Source organism: Dipodomys ordii, unplaced genomic scaffold, assembly GCF_000151885.1.
Source record: "Dipodomys ordii isolate 6190 unplaced genomic scaffold, Dord_2.0 Scaffold212, whole genome shotgun sequence".
NCBI classification, from domain to species: Eukaryota; Metazoa; Chordata; class Mammalia; order Rodentia; family Heteromyidae; genus Dipodomys; species Dipodomys ordii.
In genome coordinates this window covers 778,606-806,503 of record NW_012267428.1, presented here as the reverse complement: position 1 = coordinate 806,503, position 27,898 = coordinate 778,606, and the positions used below count along the sequence as shown (strand labels likewise).

The 27,898-nt window shown below is 44.8% G+C and overlaps 1 protein-coding gene across 1 annotated transcript in view; it reads right to left on the bottom strand.

The window, feature by feature from the left end:
- The window catches only part of Tcf7l1 (transcription factor 7-like 1 (T-cell specific, HMG-box)), a gene marked incomplete at its 5' end in the record, with an annotated part of 171,165 nt that overhangs the window by 95,434 nt on the left and 47,833 nt on the right, over nucleotides 1-27,898 (bottom strand). The window lies entirely within an intron of this gene.

The window sequence follows — 27,898 nt, the reverse complement described above, 5'->3', positions numbered from 1 at the left end:
CAGCCAAAAGGCAGTTTGATTATTGTGAAAGTTCTCTATCCACTGAACTTTGTGTATTCTGCCATTTGGGGGGGGGGGTGGCTGTGGGACTTGAACTCTGGGCTTGGGCACTGTCCCTGTGCTCTTCAGATCAAGGCAAGCACTCACTTGAGCCACAGCAGCACTTCTGGTTTTCTAGTGGTTTATTGGGATAAGAGTCTCATGGACTTTCCTGTCCGGGCTGCCTTTGCACTATGATCCTCAGATCTCAGCTTCCTGAGTAGCTATGATTACAGGCATGAGCCACTGGCGCCCAACTTGTATGCAGCTTTTGTGGCAAACTATAACTGCTTTGTGTGAGAACATCAATACACATCTAGAAATCACACTGGAAATATAGAATGGTAAGAAATTAGCTGCTTTGCCACCAATAGGGCTATGAGTCATTCCCATACTTCCTTTCAGGCCTCCAATCAAATGTCCCCATCCCCCTGAAGCCTTCCCAGCCCTCAGGAGATCCCCAACATCCAAAAAATTCTGCTCTCTACCTCTCTTACTCTGCTTTGTTTTCTTCTTGGTACTCACTGCCTCCTGACATAATGCACAGGTGCCCACTGCCTCTCTCCCAACATAAGGTAACTTGCAAAGATAACAGCAACTTGCAAACTCTAACATTATTCACTGTTAGCAGGCCAGCCCTGAAAAGTGCTCAATACATCACAGGGCTCAAATATTTGCTCCATGAAAGCCCCTCTGCATTTGTTCATCTGTCCATCCATTCCCCTAGTCCTTTAGCCACCCATCCACCCACTCAAGAGTTAACCATAAGCAAGACACCATGATGAACATTTTGTGAATGGGGTAAAGAACAGAGCCAGAATTGGCTCTTGTGGGCAGGAAGAAGTAGTAGACAGATACGTGTATAAAAAAAAAAAGAGAAAAAAAAAAGGAAAGCTCTTAAGACTAGGGAATCAGAACAGTTTTCCCCAAGGAAGTAGTATGCTGTATATTTCTACAGCAGATAAGGGAGGAAAAATTATATAATATTTATATATACATGTGTACACACACACACACACACACACACAGAGCTCAACTTGCCAAGTCCAGATCGTGAGTACAGAGACCCAGCGATCAAGAAAGAGCTACCTAGGTAAAGAAGAGGGCACACACATTGTGGAAAGGCAGGTGGGGGAGGGTCCCCCTTGACAGTCAAGGAAATGGCTTGAAATGAAGAGAACTCAGAACACACCTGGTAGGAACCACTGAGCTGTGCATGTAATAAGTTGGCAGGTGGTAAAGTAACTTGGAACGGAAAACATCAGTGACAGTCAAGTATCAACTTTGTTTACAACATTTCCAGAAGCAAGACATAGACAAATTTTACATGCTCCTCTAGCCATTATAAAATACTAAAATTAGTTATTAAAATGTGTGTTGAGAATGTGCGCTGTGGCTCAAAGTGGCAGCCTTAAAGCACTAGCCTTAAATGAAAAAGCTCAGGGACAGTGCCCAGGCCCTGAAATCAAGGCCCATAACTTGGAAGGAAAAAAAAAAAGGAAAGGAAACTTTAAGTTGGCGCCTGTGGCTCACTCCTGTAATCTTAGCTGAGATCTGAGAGTTGTGGTTCAAAGCCAGCCTTGACAGAAAAGACCCTATGAGACTCTTATCTCCAATTAACCACTCAAAAATCGGAAGTGGAGCCATGGCTCAAAGTGGTAGAGTACTATCCTTGAGCAAGAGAGCTCAGGGACAATACCCAGTGTTCAAGCCTTATAACTGACTCCTACTTCACCCCACCCCCCAAAATAGTAGGTTGAAATTCTTTTTTTTCTTTCCTGCATCAATGAAATGCTTCCTATATCTGAGTCAACCTTGGTAATGAGTAAATATGGCCAGGATGTTTTTGGTGATAAAATATCACACAGTCCCTTGTTATCATTGTTCAGAATGACATTTCTGATATATAGAGAGGGGTCAACAGTCATATTCAGGAGACCAGAGTTAATTTGTAATTCCATGAAAAACAAATCCTTAAGCTGGGAGCCAGTAGTTTATACCTGTAATCCTAGCTACTCAGGGAGCTGAGATCTAAGGATCATGGTTCAGAGCCAGCCCTAGCAGGAAAGTCCACAAAACTCTTATCCCTAATTAACCACCAAAAATCCAGAAGTAGAGCCATGGTACAAATTGTAAAGCATCAATATTGAGCAAAAAAAGCTTAGGGACAGTGCCCAGGCTCTGACTTCAAGCCCCAGTACCAGCACCAAAAAACATCAACAAAACAAAAATAACCCAACTCTATCCTCAAATCCTTAGACTAAATTGTCTTTTTTAACAAGCAAGTCCAATTTTTAACAATGAAGTCCTTCTCCTGGTATTTTCTTCTAAAATTATAGTCTATGCACAATTTTAGTTAAATGAGTTACCTTGTTGAACTACATTTCCAGCACCAAGAACAATGCCTTAACCCAAAGAAATTTTTAAAAATTGTTGAATAGGATCAAATGGCACCCATTAGTCAAGATTTTGCTGAGTGTGGATTCCACAAACCCCACCCTGAAATGCAATGTTAGCCACAAACTAGCTGTACATTTTTTTTGGGGGGGGGGGTTGGTCATGAGGCCTGAACTCTGGGCCTGGGCGCTGTCCCTCAGATCTTCAGCTCAAGGCGCTGTCCCTCAGATCTTCAGCTCAAGGCTAGCGCTCTATCACTGGAACCATAGCACCCCTTCTGGCTTTTTCTGCTTATGCGATGCTGAGGAATTGAACCCAGGGCCTCATGCATGTGAAGCAAGCACTCTACCACTGAGCCATCTTCCCAGCCCCTGAAATGAAGATTTACAGAGTATCCATGTGAAGGTGAAGAACTGGCCATCAATCAATGATTATTGCAAGGATGGCTGTGTATCCCCTAAAATGCAAGCAGAACCATGATTGCTCATATACCGTCAGCACGTCTGGCTTAACTGCCTTCCATCAGAATCTTCCCCTGGCAAAAACCCCACTAACTCACTGATGCAAAGCCCCATGGAAAAATAAGTGTGGCATCTATCTAGTCAAGAGCCAAAGCATAAATAAATAAATAGTCTTGGTGATGAAACAGCCACAACAAGGCAAGGTCAGTGGTATGTGAATGCAAGAGTTTCCACACACTTCTCTCAAGGTGAACACAATCCCAATGGGCAAGTGATAGGCATTGCCTGGGCCACAGGCCTTCAATCCCCACTATGGCCACTGTCCCAAGTCTCTCAAGGGCACGGCACAGGCACCAAACAAGAAGGAGCTAATGGCTCCCAGCTAATAAGGCTGTTACTTGGAACTGTCCTTCTTGTCAGGAATAAAGGTTGGCCATCATACAAAGAAATGGACGGCTGATCAGTTCTTGGTAATGGGGCTGAAGGAAGCATCCAAGTTGATAGAAGTTCTTATCAATAACTTATTAGTCCCTAGACCCAGCTAAAAAGGGTAACTTAATTCTTACAAAAATTCACTATTAAAAAAAGGTGCAGTAGTGAAGAAAGATACTTGATAATGAGAATGAAGCACAGACAGACAACAATCCACCTATACACAGAGCCATCATGTGGATACTCAACCACCAGCTGAGGCTGGAAATAGTCCACTGTGAGTAGACACAAAGGTTCTACAAAGGTATAGCTTCTCTACCAAGGCTTTTATAACATACCACACACCTGCTATCCTCAGTTCTAGACTTTCCTCTGCGACAGTAAACTACCATGCAGAACACTCTTGAATGATTCTTTATGTTTTGTTTTTGGTGTCTGTCCTGGGGCTTACACTCAGGACCTGGGTGCGGTCCTTTAGCTTTTATCTTCAAGGCTAGTTTTCTACCACTTGAGTCACAGCTCCATTTCTGTTGAATGACTTCTTTTTTAAACAAATCTTTTGCCAGGTTTTATTGGCACAGACCTATAATCCTAGCTGCTAGAAAACTGGAGATTGGGAGGATTGTGGTCTGAAACCAACCTGATCCAAAGTTTACAAGGCCCATTTCAACCCTTAGCTGGGCAGTGTCTAACTCTCATTTAAATGCATTTCTTTATTAATAATAGTATAAAAAGCATTATATTAAAAACTTTAATCCAGTTGGTACATGAAGGCCCCAACTCCCCCTCCCAAACTATATACATAATAGATCTGGATATGTTTCTCGAATCTATTCCACATCATTCCAAATTACTGTGGCTTTCTTTGCCATCTTTCTCAAAACTTTTGAAAGTATCTTCAAATTTTTGACTTTCTCTTTTGTTTTTTTTCTCACAAGTCTAAACTTATGGCCTCTTGCTTGCTGGGTAGGTGCTCTACCACTTGAGACACACCCCAGCTAATTTTCTAGTTTGGGTTAAAAAAATCCATTTGGAATTGATTTTCTCTCAATGGTATACGTTTCCCATTTAGTTTTGAGTCCAGTGAATCCAAAATCTGGACTTGGATTTCAACTACCCTGGCTATCTATCTACCCAAGAATTAAGATACTAAAATTATGACAAGGTGGACACTGGTGGCTCACATCTGTAATCCTAGCTATGTATGTAAAAGGCTGAGACCTGAGAATCACCACTGAAAGCCAGTCCATGCAGGAAACTTTGTAAGACCCTTATTACCAATAAATAAACTACCATGAAAGCTGGAAGTAGAGCTGTGTGTGGCTCTAGTGGTGGAGTGCTATCCTTGAGCACAAAAGCTCAAGAACAGTGCCCAGGCCCAAAGTTCAAGCAGCAGAACCAGCACCAAACAAAACAACCCCAACAACCTAATTTTAAAAGATCAAAACACGTGAGAATACTTTTCTTTGAAAGACACAGAGTTATGGCTTTAAGTGGTAGAGTGCTAGCCTTGAACACAAAAGCTGAAGGGCAGTGCCCAAACCCTGAGTTCAATCCCTAAGACCAGCAAAAACAAAACAAACAAACAAACAAAAACACCCTGATTAAAGTCATACTAATGGCTGAAAGGAACATTTTTTTTGTTGTGTTTTTTTTTTTTTGTCAGCCGTGGGACTTGAACTCTGGGATGAAAGGAACATTTTTTTAAGTGTCCAACATCACTAGTCATTGGGAAAATTCTAGCTATTGTAATGACATAATACTGTGACATACAACTTCATACTCACTGGGACAGATATAATCACAGGACCAACATCAACAAATGTGGGGGAGGATACAAAAATAAAAAAACTGGAACCCTCATCTACTAGTGGTGGCAAAGTAAAATGAGGTATCCAATTGGAAGAGTGATAAGCCCCTTAACTGGTTATGTAGGTACTATGACAGAGCAATCCCACTTCTGGGTATGTACCCAAGAAAATTGACACCATATGCCTATACAAATAATTGTACATGAATGTACAGAAGCCACTGGTCATAAGAGCCAAGGAGTAGAAATAAACCAAATGTCTATCAAATGATTTATGGGTAAACAAAATGTGACATATGTACAATGGAATATTATCCAGCCATAAAAAGGAATGTGTACTGATTCACATTACAGTATGAATAAACCTTGAAAGCATCCATGCGAAATGAAAGAAGTCAGTCAGAAAGGCTACATGTTGCATGATTCCATTTATGCAAAATGTACAGGCAACTCCATAGAGACAGACACTTAGATTAGTGGTTGCCAAGGATTATAAGGAGAAAATAAAGAAGACTGACTGTTCTTGAGTATGGGTTTCTTTTCAGGATAATGAAAATGTTCTGGAATCAGACAATAGTGATGGCAGCACAACTCTGTGAATATACTAAAACCACTGAATGCACGCTTTAATAAAAGGGTGAACTTTATGGTATGTACAGTATATTGAAATAAGGTATATATTTAAGTCATTGAGGAAATAAAAAGCATTCTCTTTATATAATACTTCTGAAATAAGCCTGAATCTTCACATTCAACTGGTATACCCCAAACAAGGGTTCCCACCCTAGCTGCCCACTGGAATCATTTAGTAAGCTTTTAAAAACACACAGATGCCTGGCCTTCCTTCCCAGAGATTATGACTTAATTGCTGGAGGTGGAGTTTGGGGACTGATGGTTTTCAGAAGTTCTTCAGGTGCAGTCAGTGCCTTAGAATTTGAGCTCTTAAAGGAGTCCCTGGTGTTGGTTTAGATATCAGTTATTTTAGCCTTTCTCATAAACATGAGACAAACAAAATTTTAAATGGCTCTTGGTTTCTGGCTGTTAGAATTCAGGAGAACTGGGATTGTATTTTATTGTTTCTTTCACATTTTTTAAGATCAGCAAATTGCTATTTTATAGACAAAATGGGGGAGAAAATGATGGAGATACACACTGAGGTCACCATCCCAAGTTGGGGCAGGGTTGAATCAACTCCATCCTTGAGAACCTCACTTAGCTCTATTTCTGCCCAGTCCATCTACACACTGGAGACACCCTCTTGGCACAGGAGGTAAGGGAGGGCAGCACCCTGACACTGGCAGAAGAGATAGGAAATCTGGGTGGAGCTTCAGAGTCTGGAAAACTGCAAATTCTCAAGTGCACATTCTGATTTAGTAAAATGCAAACCCCTCCTTCATTCTCCCTCCCCCCTTCAAAAAAAAATCCAACCTGCTTTCTAAGATGAGGTCTGGTAAGCCACCCCAAAGTGCTCATTAACATGTACCCTATTTGTTTCACTTTCTTCATCCTGGAGTCCCAAAGGTGTTTCCAATTATAGAAGGTATGGTCCGGGTGAGCTATTCATTAGAAGTTATGTAGGAGGCTATGGATATTGTTCCTCAATCTGAGGACCAGGTAGGTCCTCTGTGATCAGGAAGGAGGCAGCCGCCACCACCTCCTCTACTCTGTACTCCTTGCCCTGCTCTCTGGCTCAGGAACACATGGCCAGTGGTGTTTGAGTTCTAACTGTGTTGAGTAATCACTCTGTGATTTTTCTAGGCAGTTCCCTGGCTCCTGCATCCCACTTTCTCACTTACTCAGCTGTTTCATAACTTGAATTCTAATCTGAGTTTCTTCACAATGTCTCCTTTCACTAAAAGCTAATAAAACCCCAAACAGGAAATTCAGGAGTAGTGAAGATGCCACGTGACTGTAACCAAAGGTTGTTGGTCAACTTGATTTGGATTTCAAGCCTGTCTCCCATCTGGGGGCTTCAGTCCCTCACACACCTCTATAGCAATAAAGAAGGTCTTTGTCTCTCCTGGCTGGGAACTTGGGTCCTGACCAGTTCTGAGGGCTCCTGCAGGCAGCCCTAACACAGCTGAGGACCAATATACCCCCCCCGAATCCACCTCTTCTGCTCCTTCCTTGCTCTGACCACTGGGCAAGGCTCCCAACTTTGCTCCAAGTAGCAGCCTCTACAATAGCCAGGGAAACCGACAACCCTGGCCAGGCCCATTGCACCCAGGAGGCTGCTCAGACACTCAGACGCAGAGAATGTTTTGTTAGGAGCAAAATCCACACAAATTCCCAACAGAAGGCTAGAGGTGTCGATCAGCAGTAGAGTGCCTGCTTTAGTAAGTTCAAACCTCAATACCATCAAAAATAAAATTAAAAATATATCCCCACATAAAAATCAGACAAATCAACAAGAAGGACAAAGGTGGTTTGCGACATCTGTAGGACAGCTGAGTTGTCCTATATTAGACACATCATCTGGTCACTTTTTTTGGGGGGGGGGGTCAGTCATGGGGCTTCAACTCTGGGTCTGGGTACTTACTGTCCCTCAGCTCAAGGCTAGCAGTCTACCACTTAAGCTATAGCACCACTTCCGATTTTCTGGTGGTTTATTGGAGATAAGATATTCCCGCTGGGTCTGGCTTTGAACCGTGATCCTCAGCTCTCAGCTTCCTTAGTAGCTAGGGTTACAAGCATGAACCCTTAGCGCCCAGCTGGTTACTTATTTTTTTTAATTTGTTTTGATTACAGAAAACTGGGGGGAATATTCTTTATTTCCACAGATAAGTGGTAGGAAATACTAACAGGTTTTTAGAATGCTTTTTGATCTTAAGACAGTCTTTAGTTAAATCAGTGTTTGTTAGCCTTTCATTATTGTCAGAGAATCCTTTGTAGACATTTTGCTTGTTTGTGTCTCCCACCTCCCACTTCCAATAGCTTAGTACCACTGACTGTATATCTGTTTATGTTGCAGGCCATGCACCGTGTTGGAGTGAGGGCCCAGCCCCTATAAAAATTCATTAGTTTAATTGATACAAGGCTTGAAAGAATGGTGGAAACATTACATTCTAGGATCAGACCATTAGAACTATAATATTAGGAACAATAGTGGAGCCAGACACCAGTGGCTCGTGCCTGTAACCTTAGCTACTAAAAAGGCTTAGATCTGAAGATCCCAATTCAAAGATGGCCCAGGCAGGAAAGTCTATGAGACTCTGATTTCCAAAGAAGTCAGAAATGGAACCATGGCTCAAATGGTAGACGCCTTGAGGGGGTGGGGTGGGGGGAAGGGAATCTCAGGGAGAGCACCCAGGCCCTATGTTCAAGCTCCAGGACCAGCACACACATACAAAACCCACAAAAAATAATGGAAAATTCTCACATGAAAATTATGTGCCAGAAACACTTCACCTATAGTTACTGTAAGTTTTAGAATCCCATAGTCAGCCAGATGCCAGTGGCTCACACCTGTAATCCTAGCTACACAGGAGGCTGAGATCTGAGGATCTCAGTTCAAAGCCAGCCTGAGCAGGAACGTCCATATGACTCTTACCTCCAATAAACCATCAAAAACTCAAAAGTGGCACTGTGGCTCAAGTGGTAGAGTCCTAGCCTTGAGGTGAAGAGCTGAGGGACAGTGCCCAGGCCCAGAGTTCAAGCCCCATGACCAACCTCCCCCTCCCCCTTAAAAAAAATAATTCCATAGTCATCCTTATTGGCTTACCCTTTGTGTGTGGGGGTTGGGGGAGCTGCTGCTGAGGGAGCCAAGGCCTCACACAAATTGCCACTGAGCTACATCCCCATCCTATTATACTCATTTAATAGATGAATGAAGAAAATGAGGAAGGAGGCACACAGAGGTTAGATAATTTGCACAAGGGCACTCAGAAAGTAGATGGCCAAGCTAGGGGAGTCAAGTCAAGCTCCACCCTGAACCCCCTAGGCAGCATTGCATTCCAACACTACTGCATAACTGCTTTTGTTTCCTTATCACAAATTTCAACAGCTGGTAAGATACACCTAAAATTGTAATAAGCACATGATGACACTGAAGCTGAGACCACCAAGGAGAAGTGTGAGCATGTGGAGAATGGAAGAGAAGAGAATATGCATGCCTGAATATTTAACATTAACTGGTGCTCAGCTACAAGCTCCCTAACCAATACCACATTTATAAGAAATTCCAACAGACACAGAGAGTGGGGGGTACTACATGCAACAATGTCAGCCACCCTGGGTGAGCCAGTCCATGCACTGGTGGTCTCTAGTTTGTTGACATGGAATATTTAATTGGGCCTGTCCTCTCCCACCCCCCCCATCACCATTTTGAACTGTCAAGAATAGGATTTTTACAACATAATCAAATTCCAACAGTTGAAAAAAAAAAAAAAGTACTAGATTCATGATAGGGAATCTGAATTACCAATGACATCCCAGGACTCTTGGGTATGATCAGCAATGCTGGAACAGCGCCAATTCCTGCAGGGGTCTCCCACCTGCTCCCTCCTACCCCACCCCATTCTCCCCTCCTCCAAGCTGATGCATGTCCCTCAGCTGCTGCTTCTCCCTACCCCAGCCCAAGTATCATATCCATTGGACCCTGGTGACCCTGGCCCTGGCAGCTCCAGCTTTAAAGCCCCCTAGTTTATTGTATACAGCAGAAGGCAGAACTACAGCTCTAATCTGAATTTCCACTTCCATTTTCAGGAGACAATTCCAGCAGCTAGAATCCAAGCCTCTTGTCTGCCCCCTAGAAGCAGGCCACTTCTGCCTGGTCTCCTGCCTACCACTCAGACATAGGAGTTCTCTTGCTTTTCACCTGCATACCTGTGTTCTTCCTATCCATCCATCTCTTATTTATTGACTACCTATATAGCTATATATATACATGTGTGTGTGTGTATACACACACACACACACACACACACACCTACCCATATACCTATATATCAACTGGGAATTGAGAGAGAGAGAGAGACAGCAAGTGAGAGAGCAAGTGAGAGAGCACCAGGCACTGGTGGCTCAGGCCTGTAATCCTAGCTACTCAGGAGGCTATCTGAGGATTGCGGTTCAAAGCCAGCCTGGGCAGGAAAGGCTGTGAAACTCTTATCTCCAATAAACCACCAGAAAACCGGAAGTGGTACAATGGTTCAAGTGGTAGAATGCTAGCCTTGAGCTGAAGAGCTAAGGGATAGGCCTCAGGCCCAGAGTTCAAGCCCCATGACAGACCCCCTCCCAAAAAAAAGACCAACTATCTATTCTAGATGACAGATGTTGTTAAATACAGCCATCTTTTAGAAGCTTGATTACACACTGGACTCTGTTGGAGTCTTACAAAGTCTTGATGCCCATCAGCAAGCAGTAGGCTTGGTCTGGCCAAACCAAGTTGTCAAAGCTTTCCAACAGACTCTGTTGTGCATATGGGGTAAAAACCATGGCTCACAATCATGTCAGCTACTACCATTAGCTGTACCTTCATTCTCTCTCTCTTAACTTTAAAAGCAATGTTCACACTCATCAAAAAAACAACAACAACAACAACAAATCTCTCAGCATTTCAACCATCATTCCTGTGCAGATGACATTTGATAGAAATGGTAAAAACTGCTTAACAGTCAAAGCTAAGAGACAGGAAGAAGGTGGTTGATAGGGAGGGGTGATGGAGAGTTGTTTAATGGGTACAAAACTGTAGCTGGGCAGATGAAAAGGGATAGTGGTGGTGGTTGCATAGTTTGTATGTACCGAAAGCCACTGCTAAGTTAACAATGATGAGAAATCATCTGTGTGTTCTGTATTTTACCACAATTTTAAAACATACTGCTTACAATCTAATTTACTTATATTGTCTTTAAATGTAGCAGAATATTCTTACAAGTTAACTTAAAAATTAACTGAACAGGGGCTGGGAAGGTGGCTCAGTGGTAGAGCGCTTGCCTTGCATGCATGAGGCCCTGGGTTCCATTCCTCAGCACCACGTAAGCAAAAAAAAGAAAAAAAGAAAAAAGCCGGAAGTGGCTCAAGTGGTAGAGCACTAGCCTTCAGAGAGCTGAGGGACAGCGCCCAGGCCCAGAGTTCAGGCCCCATGACCGGACCCCAAAAAAAATTTAACAGGGCTGGGAAGGTGGCTCAGTGGTAGAGCACTTGCCTTGCATGCCTGAGGCCCTGGGTTCGATTCCTCAGCACCACATAAGCAAAAAGAAAAAAAAAGCCACAAGAGTGGCGCTGTGGCTCAAGTGGTCGAGTGCTAGCCTTGAGCTGAAGAGCTCAGGGACAGAGCCCACGCCCAGAGTTCAGGCCCCACAACTGGACCCCCCCCCCAAAAAAATCAATGGCTTTTCTGTATGCCAACAATGAGAAAAGTGTGGCCAGGCTTGGGCTGGCTTTGAACCGTGACCCTCAGATCTCAGCCTCCTGAGTAGATAGGATTACAGGCATGAGCCACTGGTGCCCAGTTAGTATTTAGTATTTTTGCTCAAAGCTGTTCTCCACTACTTGAGCTATGGCTCTTGAATTTGCCTGCCCAGGCTGGCTTTGAATTGCAATTGTCAGACCTTAGCCTCCTGAGTAGATAGGATAATAGACATGAATTATTGGTGCCTACCTCTATTTTAAGTTTTTTAAAAAGAAAATCAAGCTGGAGGCATATAGCTGAAGCAGTAGAGTGCAAGCACAAGATAGTGAGTTCAAACCATAGCACAATTCCCACCCCCAATCCCAGTGGAGCCCCTCCCCCCAAAAAAATAATCCACAGAAGAAGATTGTGGCACATGCCAGTAATTTCAATACTAGGGAAGCAGAGGTGGGAGAATCATGAACCTAGAAAGCAGCCTGGACTACAGAGTGAGGCTTTGTTAAAAGGAGGAAGGAGCTGGGTGCTGGTGGCTCACACTTGTAATCCTGGATACTCAGGAGGCTGAGATCTGAGGATCATGATTCAAAGCCAGGAAAATCTGTGAGACTCTGACCTCTATAATTAACCACCATCAAAGCTAGACATGGAGTTGTGGTTCAAAGTGGTAAAACACTAGGCTTGAACACAAAAGTTCAGGGACAGTGTCCAGGCCCTGAATTCAAGCCCCAGGACAGGCAGGCATAGACACAAGCACATAAGCAGGAGTGTGCATGCACACATGTGCACACATACGCGCACTCTTTCTCACACTCACACATACACTCTCACACACCCACACACACAGGAAGGAATGAAAGAAATAAATGGGACTTTATGTCAATAGACAATGGTAGTTACAGTTCTCTATTTTTTATGTTTTCTTTAAAATAACCATATCAAGTCTGTTATGATCTTGATTTTACAGATGAGAAAATAGAGACAGAGGAAAGAATACTCAGAATTACGAAGATGGGATAGAATACAGATGTTGGCGAACTCAGGGGAGGTCTGGTTCCAGTGCTCTGGGCTCCACTATAAATGCTTTGAAAAGAAAACCTTGTTCAAAACTGTCACCTTATAGATGGACAGTGAGGCTGAAGGAAGTGTCTGGTGGGCTGCTTCTGTTCCCTTTGAATCTTTTCAGTAAGAACCATTTGTGTGTTACTTTCAGACAAAATAGCACTTTCATTGTTATTAAACTTAAACTAGCCCAGTTGCAAACTAAAAGCCCTGCAACTGTGACTGCACAGCATTTGAGGTCAATTTGCTGCTTCCACTGCCCAAGGACTGGAGGGGGAAATCAGCTCAAAATCTCATGCCAGGGGTTTCCTCCCAATCTTCCAGAATAATCTATTGAAATCTGTGATGTGGCACAAGGGCTGGCTGCTGAGCTACTCACCCTGAGCTCCAGGGTACCTGAGGGCTTTTCTCAAGTCTGGCTGGCCTTAGTCACAGGATCCCCATGGTACGTACCTACAGGGTCTTAGGCTATGCTTTAAGTTGCCCCACCTTTCTACTTTATTGTATTTGTTTTTGGCTTTTCTTTTTCTTACGTTTTTCTTTTGAGACAGGGTCTTGAGGCTCCATTCCGTGCTGGGCTTACGCTCAAAACCCTCCTGTCTCAACCACTTGATTACTAATATTACAGGTATGCACACCACATCTGGCTCTTGCTTACATTTTTCATTCTTCAAGGTACAAATTAAAAGATATTTATTTCCCTAGACAGCCTTGCTTTTTCCCCATTTTCTTGGCTCAGGTTCCTGAATTGCCACTTGACAAGACCATTGACAGCTGCCCACATTCAAGGGGCCTTTCTTCCTCAACTAGTTCACCCTTTCCTTTCTTCTCTCACACATCTTCACACACACACATAACTGCTCCAGCCTCCTGATGGAACCCTCCCACTCCTGCCCCATAACCCTTCCCACAACCTCTTCACACTGATCGCCCACTGTCACACACACAAGGGGTCCTGGACACATGAGGGATTTTGAAAAGAAAACAAAAAACCCTCACCTTTTTTTGTGGTATGGACCTTAAAAAAACACACACATTTAATTTGAAATACTTTCATATGTATGGAAAAGCTGCAAAAATAGTAAAATGAACTCTCATATCCCCTTCACCGAAAGACTCCCATGTTAGCATGTTAATTCTCTTGGCATGCTCTTTCTCCTCTGTCTCTTTTTGTGGCCCACTGGGGAGCAAGTTGAACACAGGAGACTCCTATATTTTTAAATACTTCAGTCAGTGTGCATTTCCTAAAAAAGACATTCCCTTATATCACCAGGTTAATTACCTAATCAGGAAATTAACATGGATACAATACTATCATTCAATCTACAGACTTCATTCAAATGTTGCCAGTTGTCTTAATAATGTCCATGGTCCAGGATGCTATCCCAACTAGCCTGAAACTGCCAGCTTCTGAACCTGAGACCTTAGCTTCCCTCTTTGTGCAGAGCCCTGAAGGGAGACTTGTCACTGTCTGCCTGGACTCTCCTTTCTGGGCTCTACCTTCCACAGCTTCCAGAGAGAAACTATGGGTGTTTTAGTCCTAATCTCTGCATACCTATCAGGGAGTCAGCCGGTGAAGTCACAATTAGCATAGCATCTTTGCTCCCAAGTAGAGATACAATTTCTTCAGCTGAAGAAAAGAAATTGATTTTACTGGAGTGTTTAATTAGCTGAGTGAAAACAATACATGTTTCACATGAACCTGCTCATTCAATCCCCACCCATTAGTTCTGTGTGTGGAAGATGGGACCAGGCTCAAAGTTTTCCAACTCAGGATGAAGACTGGTGTAAGAAGAGTAGAAAACTGGTCCTCCCATTTGCAAAAATGAGAATACTTCTCGAGGCTGAAGAAATGAGGCTCCTAGGTTAGGAGGCTGAAATGAATGAAACTCCAAACAGAGACCACCACTCCCTGGCCTGCCATGGCTGCAGCTGAAATTGGATACAGAGCTGCAGGGTTAGGATACTGTATTTATCTGCAGCATAGACATCCTCAGCACAAAACAATGGACTCTGTGCAAACAAAACCACACCAAGTTTCATCTGCAAAACTATGTCTCTTGATGTCTGGGAGTTGAATTTTTGTCCCCTCTCTATGAAAACCCTTGGGCCTGAATATCCTATCTTTTTCCCTTGCAGGAACTACCACCTTCAATGGAGAAGTCAATTCCTATTTGCACTAAACAGAAGACTACAAAGCACACATTATGTACCCAATGCCGGCTAACTAGACAAGGCATGTTGTCCATCCCACAGCTGAGGGAGCCAAGGGCAGGCAGAGCTCAGATGCCCAGCCTTGGCTCTTGTGGCACAGCTCACAAACCTGGGTCTGTGAGACCTGATGGGCAAAGCTGCTGGGACCAGAAGGTTTGAAACCAGTGTTTTGTTAAGCAGATCGCATCTTGCTCTTAGCAGTGAAACAGGTTAACTGTTTCCTTGGGAAGAAGGCTGTGCAATTGTTCCAGAGAGCTCCTCCAAGACTACATGACGGGTGGAGAGCTTTTTCCTGAAAACCTGCAACACAGACCCAGTGGCTGCCATTTTGGGAAAATGTTTCTAAGTTTTGCATTGTGTTTCCCTCAACTAAAGTGTGAGTCTCTAAAGGGGCTTGCCATGGGCCTAATAAAGACATGCCTGCATCTCCCTCTCTCTCTCCTTTGCCTCCTCCTACCCCATTTCTGTGCCAGTCCTGGGCCTGAACTCAGGTTCTAGGAATTACTCCTTAGTTGTTTTTTGCTCAAGGCTGGTACTCTACCACTTAAGCGTTAACCACTTATGACTTTCTGCTGGTTAACTGGAGGTAAGAAATCTCAGACTTGCCTGTTCAGCCTGTTTCAACCTACAATCCTCATATCTTAGCCTCCTGAGTAGTTAGGATTACAGGCATGAGCCACTGGTGCCCAACTCCTTCTTTCTTTCTTTTTCTCTCTCTCTCTCTTTTCTTTTCTTTTTCTTTTTTTTTGCCAGTCCTGGGCTTGAACTTGGGGCCTAAGCACTCTCCCTGAGCTTCTTTTTCTCTAGGTAGCACTCTACCACTTGAGCCACAGTGCTACTTCTGGCTTTTTCTGTGTATGTGGTACCAAGGAATCGAACCTAGGGCTTCATGAGTGCTAGGCAAGCACTCTACCACTAAGCCACATTCCCAGCCCTCCTTTTTTCTTTTTTTTTCTTTTTCTTTTTAGGTCCGGTTGTGGGGCCTGAACTCTGGGCCTGGGCGCTGTCCCTCAGCTCTTCAGCTCAAGGATAGCGCTCTACCACTTGAGCCACAGCGCCACTTCCGGCTTTTTTCTTTTTGATTATGTGGTGCTGAGGAATCGAACCTAGGGCCTCAGGCATGTAAGGCAAGCGCTCTACCACTGAGCCACCTTCCCAGCCCCCCTCCTTTTTTTCTTAATGTAATAATTACGAAGAAAACTTGGTTGACTGCACTGGAATGATTATTCATAAAGCCATCCCTGTCTCCATTGCTACAAGCCCAAACTTTGCTTCAACAGAAGCTCTGCCATTCTCCTTGAAAACCACTTTATGTGCCTGAAGCCTCGGTGTTAGAGAATAATAATCTATCCTGCCTTACAGTGCTATGGCACTTATAAATGTATAATGTACATACTTTACACATCCATAAAACAGTTAAATGAAACACCATGTACCAATCACATAATCTGGTTAGTTTCTAATAGAAGATTTTGCTATTTCTTCTGCTATCATGACTGATGTTGCTGATATTACACTAGTTTGTAAAACTAGGGAATACAACTTGCCATCTAGGCCTGTGCTTTTCATTCCCTCCTGTTCCTAGCACCTTGGGTACCTGACCCATTGTGGGGACATAAACCAGATCGAGGACCAGAGGTTTCAAAAGTGTTGCCCACCGGGGCTGGGAAGTTGGCTCAGTGGTAGCGCACTTGCCTTGCATGCCTGAGGCCCTGGGTTCCATTCCTCAGCACCACATAAGCAAAAAGAAAAAAAAAGCCAGAAGTGGCACTGTGGCTCAAGTGGTAGAGTGCTAGCCTTGAGCTGAAGAGCTGAGGGACAGTGCCCAGGTCCAGAGTTCAGGCCCCACGACCGGACCAAAAAAAAAAAAAAAAGTGTTGCCCACCAATTAGTAGGCAACGAGTTTGTTGAGTCTGTGCCTCTAAATCCACATCTACCACCAGCTGATTTGAAGCCCTCACAGCATACTGACTGGTCCAACAGTGACATTCATAAGGATGCTCTATACAAAGCCTCTGACATCTCAGGTATTTATCTCATATCCCACACTACAAAAATCCCCTTCTCTGTGACCACTTCCTACCTTGAAAATGTCCTGATGGGGGCTGGGAAGGTGGCTCAGTGGTAGAGCGCTTGCCTTGCATGCATGAGGCTGTGGGTTCGATTCCTCAGCACCACATACGCAAAAAACAACAAAAAACAAAAAACCCTTTATAGCCGGGCGCTGGTGGCTCATGCCTGTAATCCTAGCTACTCAGGAGGCTGAGATCTGAGGATCGCGGTTCAAAGCCAGCCCGGGCAGGAGAGACCGTGAGACTCCTATCTCCAATAAACCACCAGAAAACCGGAAGTGGCGCTGTAGCTCAAGTGGTAGAGCACTCGCCTTGAGCTGAAGAGCTGAGGGACAGCGCTCAGGCCCAGAGTTCAAGCCCCACGACCGACAAAAAAAGAAAATGTCCTGATGGGGAAGGAGCATCAAGGCTCACACCTATTATCATCCTAGCTACTCAGGAAGCTAAAGATCTAAGGATCATGGGTCAAAGCTAGGTGAGGCAAAAATCCCTGAAACTCTTATCTCCAATTAACACTAAACAAGCCAGAAGTGGAGCTATGGCTCAAGTGCTAGACTGTTAGCCTTGAGCAAATAAAAGAGTTCAAGGACAGTGCTAAGGCCCTGAGTTCAAGCCCCAGGACTGGACAAGAAAACAGGAAGGAAAGAAGGAAGGAAGGAAGGAAGGAAGGACAGACGGACGGGAGGGAGGGAGGGAGGGAAAGGAAGAAAGGAGGAGGAGAAGGGAGGGAGGGAGGAAGGGAGGGAGAGAGGGAGGGAGGGGAAGGAATGGAATGGAAGGGAAGGAAGGAAGAAAAAAAGAAAAAAATGGAAAAAGTCTTGACTTTCTAGTATATCAAATTTTACTGTCTTTCACATATGAGGTGATCCCCTACTGTTTAGGGGGATAACCAAGGACCCCAAGTACATTGGGGCCTCTTCAAAAGGACAGTAGTATATTCTAGGACTAAATGGGAGCTGCAACAACGTGGTTCACTTCTTCAATAGCATTTATTAAGTGACTCAGGTATGCAGGCCTATAAAGATAAAACAGACACAGTCTCTACTCTTAACAGGGGATCAGACCCCAGTATACAAAGATAAAGCTGAAGGTCAGAGCCAAAGATAAGCTCCAGTCAGTCCAAGCTTGCTCATTCCTCTCCGCTGCAAGGTATCCCCCGCCCCCGCTTCCCCAGCCCAGTGTCCAGTGTTCACCCCTCTGGGCTTACTCCTGGGCCTTGGGCTCCTCCAAACAATCAGGGGCTCCTGGAGGCAAGCCGAGCAGGCGCATTCTCATGTGTGGAGCCTGAAACACACTCACAGCTGATTGTGTCCCAGCAGCCAGGGTCTCTGAGGCGCATGAATACCCCTGAATGGGTCCATTCAGCCTGATGGACAGGAAGCTGAAAGCTGCATATACACAAAAGCCACTGGGCAGCCGGGAGGGCTCCAGCCTGGGTTTGCCCACGGGAAGGGAGGCCAATCTACCACAAAGAGCAGTGTGAAGACGTCTCTAAGTTTTCAATGACATCCTCTGGCCACCAACTGCAGAGTGCTGCCCCTCCCCCGCACAGTGGCACCGGCAGAGGATGGCACTCCATGGAGAAGCTGCCAGGCTAGAGACAAAAATTCACATCCAAAAGACAAACCAATCGACAGCACCATTCTCCTGATTGGCATGCTATGCGATCTGAGCCGAAGGGCGCCTCCATGTGCCCATCTTGTTCATTTGTCAGCTGCATTCCTGACACCCACCATGACCTTTAAGGACTGTGGCTGACCTGAGATTGTTTAGCGTGTCACCAAGAAAAATGATCTCCAAAGGACACGGCCAATATTTAAATGAGGACTGGAGAGACAGGGTCCTATTCTTGTGTCACTCAAATGGTTTATTCCAGGGTGTGGGGGCAATGCCTGAAACCACATTTGTATTTTTAAATAGGACCAGGAAGAGGAGAACCACCCACCTGAAATTCTTTCAACTGCCCCAGGGGGAGGGGCAGGCTGCACTGAGAAACTGGTGAGTCTACTGAGCTTGGGGACACAGTTCACTGTCAGGCTGCTACCTAAGAAAGGATGGCTCAGCGTCTAAGAACCCATTGCTTCAGAAACCGTCCCCCCAAAGATAATTAAAAGATAGCTCCTTCTCATAATGCAATACTGTAATGAGCAATTAAAATTAAATTAGCTTGTCATAATAAAAAAGATGGATCATGCTTTTAGGCTTCACAACCCAGAGTTAGCAACTTGTAGGGAGAAACCTTCTTAAGTAAGTAGTAAATGTTGAACACTAATTTTGTGAACGAAGATGCGTACCCTAACGTGATGATTGCTTTTGTCTACGTTTTTATTTTTCTAAATAATGGAATGGTACAAATGAATTTGTTTTTATTTCAGCTATTGGAGCTTGAACTCAGTACCTAAGCACTTTCCCTTAGCCTTTTTGGCTTAAGACTGGCACTCTACAAGTTAAGCTACAAGTCTACCTCCAGCTTTGTTTGTGGGGGATATTTTTGGTAGTTAACTGAAAAAAAGAATCTCAGACTTTTCTCTGCCAGTTGGCTCAGCCTCTTAAATAGCTAAGATTACATGTATAAACCACCAGCACCTTGCTCTTCTTAAGTTTTTTGGTTTGTTTGTTTTGGTAGGTCCTGGGGCCTGGGCGCTGTCCCTCAGCTCTTTAGCTCAAGGCTAGCCCTCTACCACTTGAGACACAGCGCCACTTCCGGCTTTTTCTGCTTATGTGGTGTTAAAGAATCCAACCCAGGGCCTCATGCATGGGAAGCAAGCACTTTATCACTGACCCACCTTCCCAGCCCTTCTTAGGACTTTTTAAATGGATATGAAAATGTCAGGAAAATTAAAACTTCTGTGTATATAACGAATACCCTCTAATATTCTGAAAACTACTCTTTAGAAGTCTCACAGAATGGGACTGGGAATGTGGCTTAGTGGTAGAGTGCTTGCCTAGCATGCATGAAACCCTGGGTTTGATTCCTCAGTACCACATAAACAGAAAAAGCCAGAGGTGGTGCTGTGGCTCAAATGGTAGAGTACTAGCCTTGAGCAAAAGAAGCTCAGGGACAGTGCCTAGGCTCTAAGTTCAAAAAGAAGAACAAGAGGAGGAGGAGGAGGAGGAGGAGGAGGAGGGAGGGAGGAAGAAGAGGAAGAAGAGGTCAACAACAAAGATGACTCCTCACAGACTTTCCTGGCTTCAAGCCATGATCCTCAGATCTCCAACTCCTGAGTAGCTAGGATTATAGATGTGAGTCGCCAGCACCTGGCATATTTAAAGATGGAGAAACAAAAAATAAGAACCAATAAATCCATCATTTTCAACTCACAAATGTTAACACTTGGCCATATGTGCTTCAAGTCAGGGTAGGTTATATTTTCTTTCTTTCTCTCTCTCTCTCTCTCTCTCTGGGGTGTGTATGTGTGAGAGAGAGTGAATGTGTATATAGTAAGGTGGCTTGAACTCAGGGTTTCACTCAGCTTTCTTACTCATAACTGGTGCTTTACCCCTTGAGCCATGCCTGTAGACAAACATTTTGCTGGCTAATTGGAGATGAAGTCTCCAATTTCTAGCTGAGCTGGTTTTGAATTGCAGGCTTTGAATAGCTGGGATTGCAGGTGGGCTACAGATGCCCAGCTTCCAGAGTGGAATTTTAGAAATAAAATGTTACAGAACCAGATAAAACCACGTGCTCTCCTCATGCAGAAACAAATACACATCTGTGTTTTTAATAGTTTTGCCACTGTTGATGGGAAATAAACAGAATGTAATATTGTACTGTGTTTTCTTTACCTTTAGACCATGGAATAGTTACAGGTTTACAGGTAAGTGAAAAAAACATAGAGGGAAATCTCATGCACCCCTTACCCAGCCTCCTTCAAAGTTCACATCTTATGTATCCAACTGTAGCACCAAAACCAGGACATTAACTCTGAGACAGTCCCCAAAGCTTTCTCAGATTTCACTAGTTTTAAAAGCACTCACATGCTGGGTACTGGTAGTTCACTCTTGTAATCCTAGAAACCCTGGGAGGCTGAGATCTAGAGGACCAAGGTTTGAAGCCAGCTTGGCACCAAAGCAACAAGCAAAAAGCTGGGCTAAAGGTATGATTCAAATGTGTAGAATGCCAGCTAGGCAAAAAATATGTTCAAGCTCTACTATCATCCCCCCACAAAAAACATTCATGTATAGCTTTATATAATTTTAATCACCTATATATCTTTGTATTAATATCTCAACTGAGACACTAAACAGTACCACTGTCATGAGGTATCATTATACCTTCCCCTTTAATAATAATGTCGCTTTTCCTCTTTATACCCCTAGGGGGGAAAAAGAAAGTCCTATCTTCATTCTTGACAGTGAACCTCAATTTACCTGATGCTAGATCCTCTGATATTATAGAATGTAAGCCTCACGTTTGATGAGGCAGCAGAGTATACAGAGTCAGACGAGGGTAGGCAGCATGTACAATGAGAGCCCTCCCATCATTCCCTATCAGCTAGTTATAGTCACAAAACCCACCACAAACCATGAGCCTGCTTTGGAAAATGCTCTAGTCTAGGGCGAGGGGCTGCCACAAACTCAGTGCAGGGTGCAGGCTGAGACCCAGTCATCCTATGCATCCAAATGCAGCCTCTGAGACAATACCCACAGAACAGCTGAGACAACCTTCTCTGGAGCTGGAGGCCACTCTGGACCCAGAAAGCTTTTGCCAGGTGCTCAAGCTACCCCATGGCCAAGTGGTAACCTGCCCCTTGCATGTGTCCTAGTCCTTGGTTCTGACCCTCCCAGAAATGCTTAGCCACACACATGCGGAATGTGGAATTCTTCATCAGGTCTGTATAAGATTCTGGACAGTGGGAGAGAATGTACCCCTCATGTGGAGTCAGGGACCAAGACACCAGCAGAACCTGTCCCTGAACTTTACTGAGAGATCTTGAGGCAGGTCTGTGACCTCTCTGAGCTCATTTCCTCATTTCTGAAATACCAGATTGGATATTAGGAAGGAGTCTTGGCCTTGCAGGAGTTCTAGGAGGACAAGAAGAGAGAACTTATGTGAGAGCCCAGGCCACCTGGCTAGCACAGGAGGTCATGAGTCAAATCAAACAACATAGTGTTGCTTCCTGACACAGGCCGGCCCAGGTACAACAGCAAAAGGCCAGGTCCTCAAGGCGAGTGAAAGGAGGCAGAGCCACTGGTAACTGCCCATGTCCTCACCCACCCCGGTACATAATCACCTTCTGAGCAGAAGTTAAACAGCCTCCATAGAAGGTTTATGAGCTATCACGTTGGGCAGAAGGATGGACCATGAGTTTGTCTTCTACCCATGCTCTCCCTGTGAGGAAAGGCCTCCAGCTTTCACAGTCAGAGCATTAGAGATGTGTAGAGATTACTCATAGTCAGCACCACATATATACCTGAGCCATGGTGGATTTCAGGCCTTTGTCAGAAGAGACAGCTCCTAAATTTGCCTCTTCTCATCTGAATCTCATGCATATGCAATTGGGATCCTAGCCACCACACTGCTTTTGGGGAGAGGGAGAGAGGTGTGGTACTCTGACTTGAACTCAGGTCCTTGAGCTCTTGCTTAGCTTTTCAATCATAGCTGGTGCTCTACCATTTAAGCTACACCTCCAGTCCATCCACCACATTTCTAAGACTGCTTCTGGGTCATCTACACTGCAGAAGATCTCAGAATTGCAGACAAACTTTGCCACTAAGGTACATCCCAGCCCTCAGACAAACAAACTCCTTTTTCTAGAACATTGCCTCTGTCTGTCCATCTTGGCAACACCAGTTCTGGCCTAGCTCTTCCTCCTGGCCATCAAATCTATCTCCTTACTGTCCTACCTTCAATACGCATCTGCAGACTAGAAGGCCCTATTCCTGTTTTTCTATACCCAAATCCTGCCTGACCATCACAGCTTGATTGATAAGCTGCTCTATGGTCAAAGCCCTTCCAAATTTCCTTGTTCTTCCAGTTTAATTTCTCTCCCCATAACACTCCCTTAACACAGAATCCACCTGACTCCATATGGTGTCTACACACCCAAATAAAAAACTGACCTCAATTCTATCTGATTCACACATAGGCCTGTTCCTCTTCCTGAACTATTCATGTCATCAACTCTATTCCTACAACTGCAGCCCAACTTTACAAAGATCTCAGTGGTCTATAGGCCACCTCCCTCTATCTCCCTATTCATGTAAATGGGTCGTAGATTCTGTCATGGGACGTGAAGAAAGACACTAAGAAAGAATTGGGGATGTCAGAAGCGAAGTCTATCCCATCCAGCCATTACTAGATTACTACTTTTAGCAGTCTTTCCTAGACATAGGGATAATTGCTGGACTAAAGGGCATGGGCATCATCCTAGGAATCTTTGTGCTCATACAGCCAAACTGAACACTCAACAGGGACCTCCATTTACCATCTGCCTTCCTGAAGGTTATCCTTGCTATTAGTAAATGAGACTCTTAGTTTATTTTCTCATTTATCTGAAATGCATTTTGAGATCTAGCATTATCTAAGACCAAGATAAAGCAGGCTCTGTGCCCTGCTATTTTCCTCCTGGGTGCAAAAGAGGACTGGATCTCTCAGGGTCCTTTGGAATTAAGTGGCACCTATATTTCTGTTCTATCTCCTCCTCTTATCTTTTGGAGGGAACCAGAAGCTTTAAGATGGATCTAGGAAATCTTAAAACAGCTGTTCTCAAAGTGTGTTCCCTAGACCAGCAATATCTGAACAAGGTGAATTCTCAGACTGTGGAGAAGGCGCTGTTAGGTGACTCACACCCAGTGAGAGCCACTGCTCTGGAAGACAGCTTCTATTTATTGCCATAGACCTGAGTCTGAATGAAAGGGGAAGCACTACTGCACACCTGCATTGACAGTAACATGAATGAGAAATAAACCTGCATTGTGCTAAGCCATTTGTAACTCTCCAATACTGGTCCAATCCTGTCTATTCATCAGGGCTATTTTCCACCTAGGGTGGAAAGCATCGAAGTCCCGCAGAACAAGTCCTTGGTGTGCAGAGAGCCAGGTCATTCTATCCTGGCTGTCGGGGTCTGCACAGGAACACAGTCTACCCATTTCATTCATTCGTTCACAGGCCGGCTGGTATGTTAACAATGGGTGAAGCGGAAGTCACCAATAGCCAGGATCAGATAGCAGCCAGCTGCTGGTGTTAACACATTCCTGCTGCCCTCAGTCTTCTGGCGCCAGCTTAGGGTGCCCGTCTGCTTCTCAGCTGAATGTACAGGACCCGCATCTGGCCCTAGAGAGTGTCAGAGCCCATGGGTCTGTAGTTCCCAAGATCAGCAGTTAGCTGCTCAAAGTCTTGTCATCCATCTATGTAACAGTAAAGTTGAGCTGGAAGGGCCTCATCTTACCTACCATCTTTCCCTTTCTTCTACCTCGAAATCCCACTTACTACTACCTCTAGGTCTCACACATTCTGCCTCCTTCACCTATATCCTTTGGCTCTGTACATCTGAGCCTCCTGGAATGGCCTGACATCATGGAACTTACCCCTTGAGGTTAACCTGTTTTACACAGTTTGTGTCTCTGCATGAACACATAGTTGCTAAAGCCGGAGGCTGCATTTGGCATGCCTGCCACATACCCCATCCTTGGCACCCGACAAAAGATATTCATGAAATTGGTACCCACCAAATGTTTGCTTAATGATTGACAAGTGAGGTGCGAGAGAAGGCAAGGCACATGAGCATCCTGGAACTGTGCCCTAATGATACTGCACATCAGCCCCAGTAAACAATGGTCTGTAAGACTAAGGCGTAGATGGTGATCTGTCAGATGCTGGGGCCCACTTTGTCCCAAGTCTTCTCTAAGGAGAATTCCCTTCTCTTTGCCCTGCCCAGCCTCCTATACCTACTATGATTATTCAGTCCCCAAAAGAATGCTTCCCCCCTTACTCCAGAAGGCACCTGGGGGCTCCATTGCTGTTGTGAAGTTATTATATCCTTGCCTTACCAACACAAATTCTCCTTTCCCTGGGCCATTTGCTCCTTTTTGTTAGGGTTCCAAGCAAACAGGATACAGGCATAGCACCTTTGTGCTGGAGACCCTCTTCTATTTCTAAAGCTGGGCCTTTCTTTGGGGGTAGTTTTGGTTTACTCCACCCCCCAGTCTTCTGCTTTCTTTCTAAGACAGGATCTTGGTAAGTAGCCCAAGTGGCCTCAAATTTTATAATCCTCCTGTATTGGCCTATAGTGTTAGAATTAAAGGTGTGTGCCACCACCCTGGGCCCTCACGGGGGGTGACTGAAGTAGTTGTAGTTTATTTACTTCACACCTAGTTTTTGGCACACACCAAAACTAGACAAAAAATGTATCCCCTCCCTGCACACATCTCCCCCATATCCATGTACCAAGCTAGCCACTGCTGTTGGGCTAGTATACTCACTGACCTCCCAGTGCTAGAAGTTTCGTCTTCAATCCCCCAAATGTCCCCATCCAAAGAGGGCCACAGAGCAGCTAAAACCTGAAACCACTAGGCTCCCTTGCCTCTCTTTCCCTCAGTTACTGCAGAGAAGAAGCAACTGATAGGCAAGTCAGCAGAATTGTACAGGACACCACGGGAAGGGGGATATCTGCCAGGGCCCTACTCATGCTGGCACTGTGACTCTTTAGCTTCAGATTTTCCAGCAAGGAGGCTGCCTAGCTGCTTACTATTGCTGGCTGTGGAATGCTGGGCAAATCATGCAGCCTCACTGGCATTTCAGGTTCCCTCGTGGTCGTAAAAGTAAGGCTAGAGTAGGTATTATTAACCTACCTCCCAGGGCTGCTAGAGATTGCATGAGGGATACAGACACTTGGAACAGTGCCCAGAGCATAAGAGACACTCCACAGGGGTCAACTGTTGTTACTCTTGTGATCGTTATTATTTCCTCAATCCTCACTTTTAGAGGTCATGAGCCTGGGAAGAATGTGAAAGTAACGAGAGTCCATTGTGAGCCAGGTGGTGTGGAAGATTCCACTGTGGTTTGCAGAGTGGACAAGAAGATTGGACAGAGATTCTAAGGGCTGGAGCTGGCCTTAATGAGATGGAGAGAGCTGTGAATCAGGGAAATGGACATACTCACAGGCAGCTGGCTTCTTGGCTAGTATACTGTTGTTCATAAGTTAACCATAAAGAATGCTTTGTATGCCTGGCGCTGGTGGCTCACACCAACTACTAAAAGGCTGAGATCTGAGGAATGAAGTTCTAAGTCAGCCAGGGCAGAAAAGCCTGTGAGACTCATATCTCCAATTAACAAGCAAAAGCCAGAAGTGAAGCTGTGGCTCAAGTGGTAGAGTGTCAGCCCACCACTTAGTGAAAAAGCTAAGGGCCAAGTGGCCAGGCACTGGGTTCAAGCCCCCAGTATAGGGATGGAGGTGGGGTAGGGAGGGGAAGGGTGCAGAAAAGAAAGCACTTTGCAAGTCAGAAGCCTTGGCACTCAAGGCTGAGTTCTCTGGCACCACATCTCTATCCCCTTTTCTTCAAAAGGGGTCTTCTTGATACTCTCTCCACTTGTTGCCTCTACCTCTCTTCCCGCCTCAGCCTTGGAGCTGTTCCTAGGACCTCAGTGGGCCACTGCCCTGGGCAGTAAGACCCACACAGCACAGGGAGACGCACCCCACACATGAAGTTATTAACAATTAACTCTTGTGGAGTTAGAGTCACCCAGAGAAAAATGTTTCAAAGGACAAAATGTTAATAGTCTTTTTATTTAACATCTAACAATAGTTACGACTAAAGAGAGAGGATGTGTTTTCTTCTTTCAAAAAAAGGATGAGAAAAATCTCTTTGTTTAATGCACTTGCCATAGAAAATCCTAAGCTCATCAAATTCCACATGCTAAAAGGAGTGAAGCCAACACTTCAACAGGACCTTCATCCTACCAGCCCACTTGTACCCTAATCGAATTACTAGGCTGTCAGGTAATAGACAGTTTCGGCCTTGGGGACCTGGGTATGAGCAGAGCTAAGGGACAGTCTGAGTTGTGGGACTTAGCCAAAATCTCCTAAGACTGTTCTATGCTAAAAAGGAAAGCCCCTTTTAAACCATAACTATCTGCCACACTTCCACAGTCCTGTTAACGATTTTGAGGGAGAAAATAGGGACAAGCGCTGAAATCTAAGAGATGCCCCAGTAAAGAGGTTCTCACAGTACAGCCCATCAGCAGCAGAACTGAAAAACATAAATTCTCAGGGTCCCACCCCAGACTTGCCTATTAACACCGTGGGAATGGAGCCCAGCAGTGTGTTAGCAAGCTCTCCAGGTGATTCAGCTGCATTTAAGAGCCATCTATCCATCGTTTAAGTTGTTTCTGGTGAAGAAAACAAGAACCTGTTCTGTGCCCAGTTGGGAGGAAACAACAGGTACTCCCAATTGCATTCCCTAGGTCAACAAACAGAACTTTTAGGTTCAGGGTGAGTGGCTCTATTGACTCCAACAAATCTTTCACTATCAAGAAGCAAAAGACAATGCCTGTGCCGCCCCTCTCCACGCCCCCCCAAGGGAGCTGTAGAGGGAATGGAAAACCTGTGTGTGTGAATAACATCTCAGCCTTATAAAGCCCCCTTCTCTGTCCAGGGCTTTGAAAAGCCCACCAGGCTGGTGGCTCCTTTCTCTGGTTCACCTCAGCCTTTTCTTCTTTCCATTCTGTCCTTTACTGTCTTCCCATTCAAATGTCACTCTCCCATAAACAGCAGACAGCAGAAAAACCAGTCACAATGGGGGCTGGCTGGCAGAGGCTCCCAACTGACCCCACCTTGAGATACCTAAGGCAACAATCCTTCTCAAAACTCAGAAAGCTGAGAAAAGGCAACCACAGCCAAGCCAGGGCTTCAGTGATGGTTGTACCAATATCAGAAAATTGAAACACAACTAAGCCTTGGAAAAGACAGGCCTAAATTTTCCTATCAATATGAATTACATCTGGGTGCTGGTGGTTCATACCTGTAATTCAAGCTACTCGGGTGGCTAAGATCTGAGAATCATGATTTGAAGCCATCCTAGGAAGGAGAGTGTCTGTGAGACTCTTTTTTTTTTTTTTTTTTGG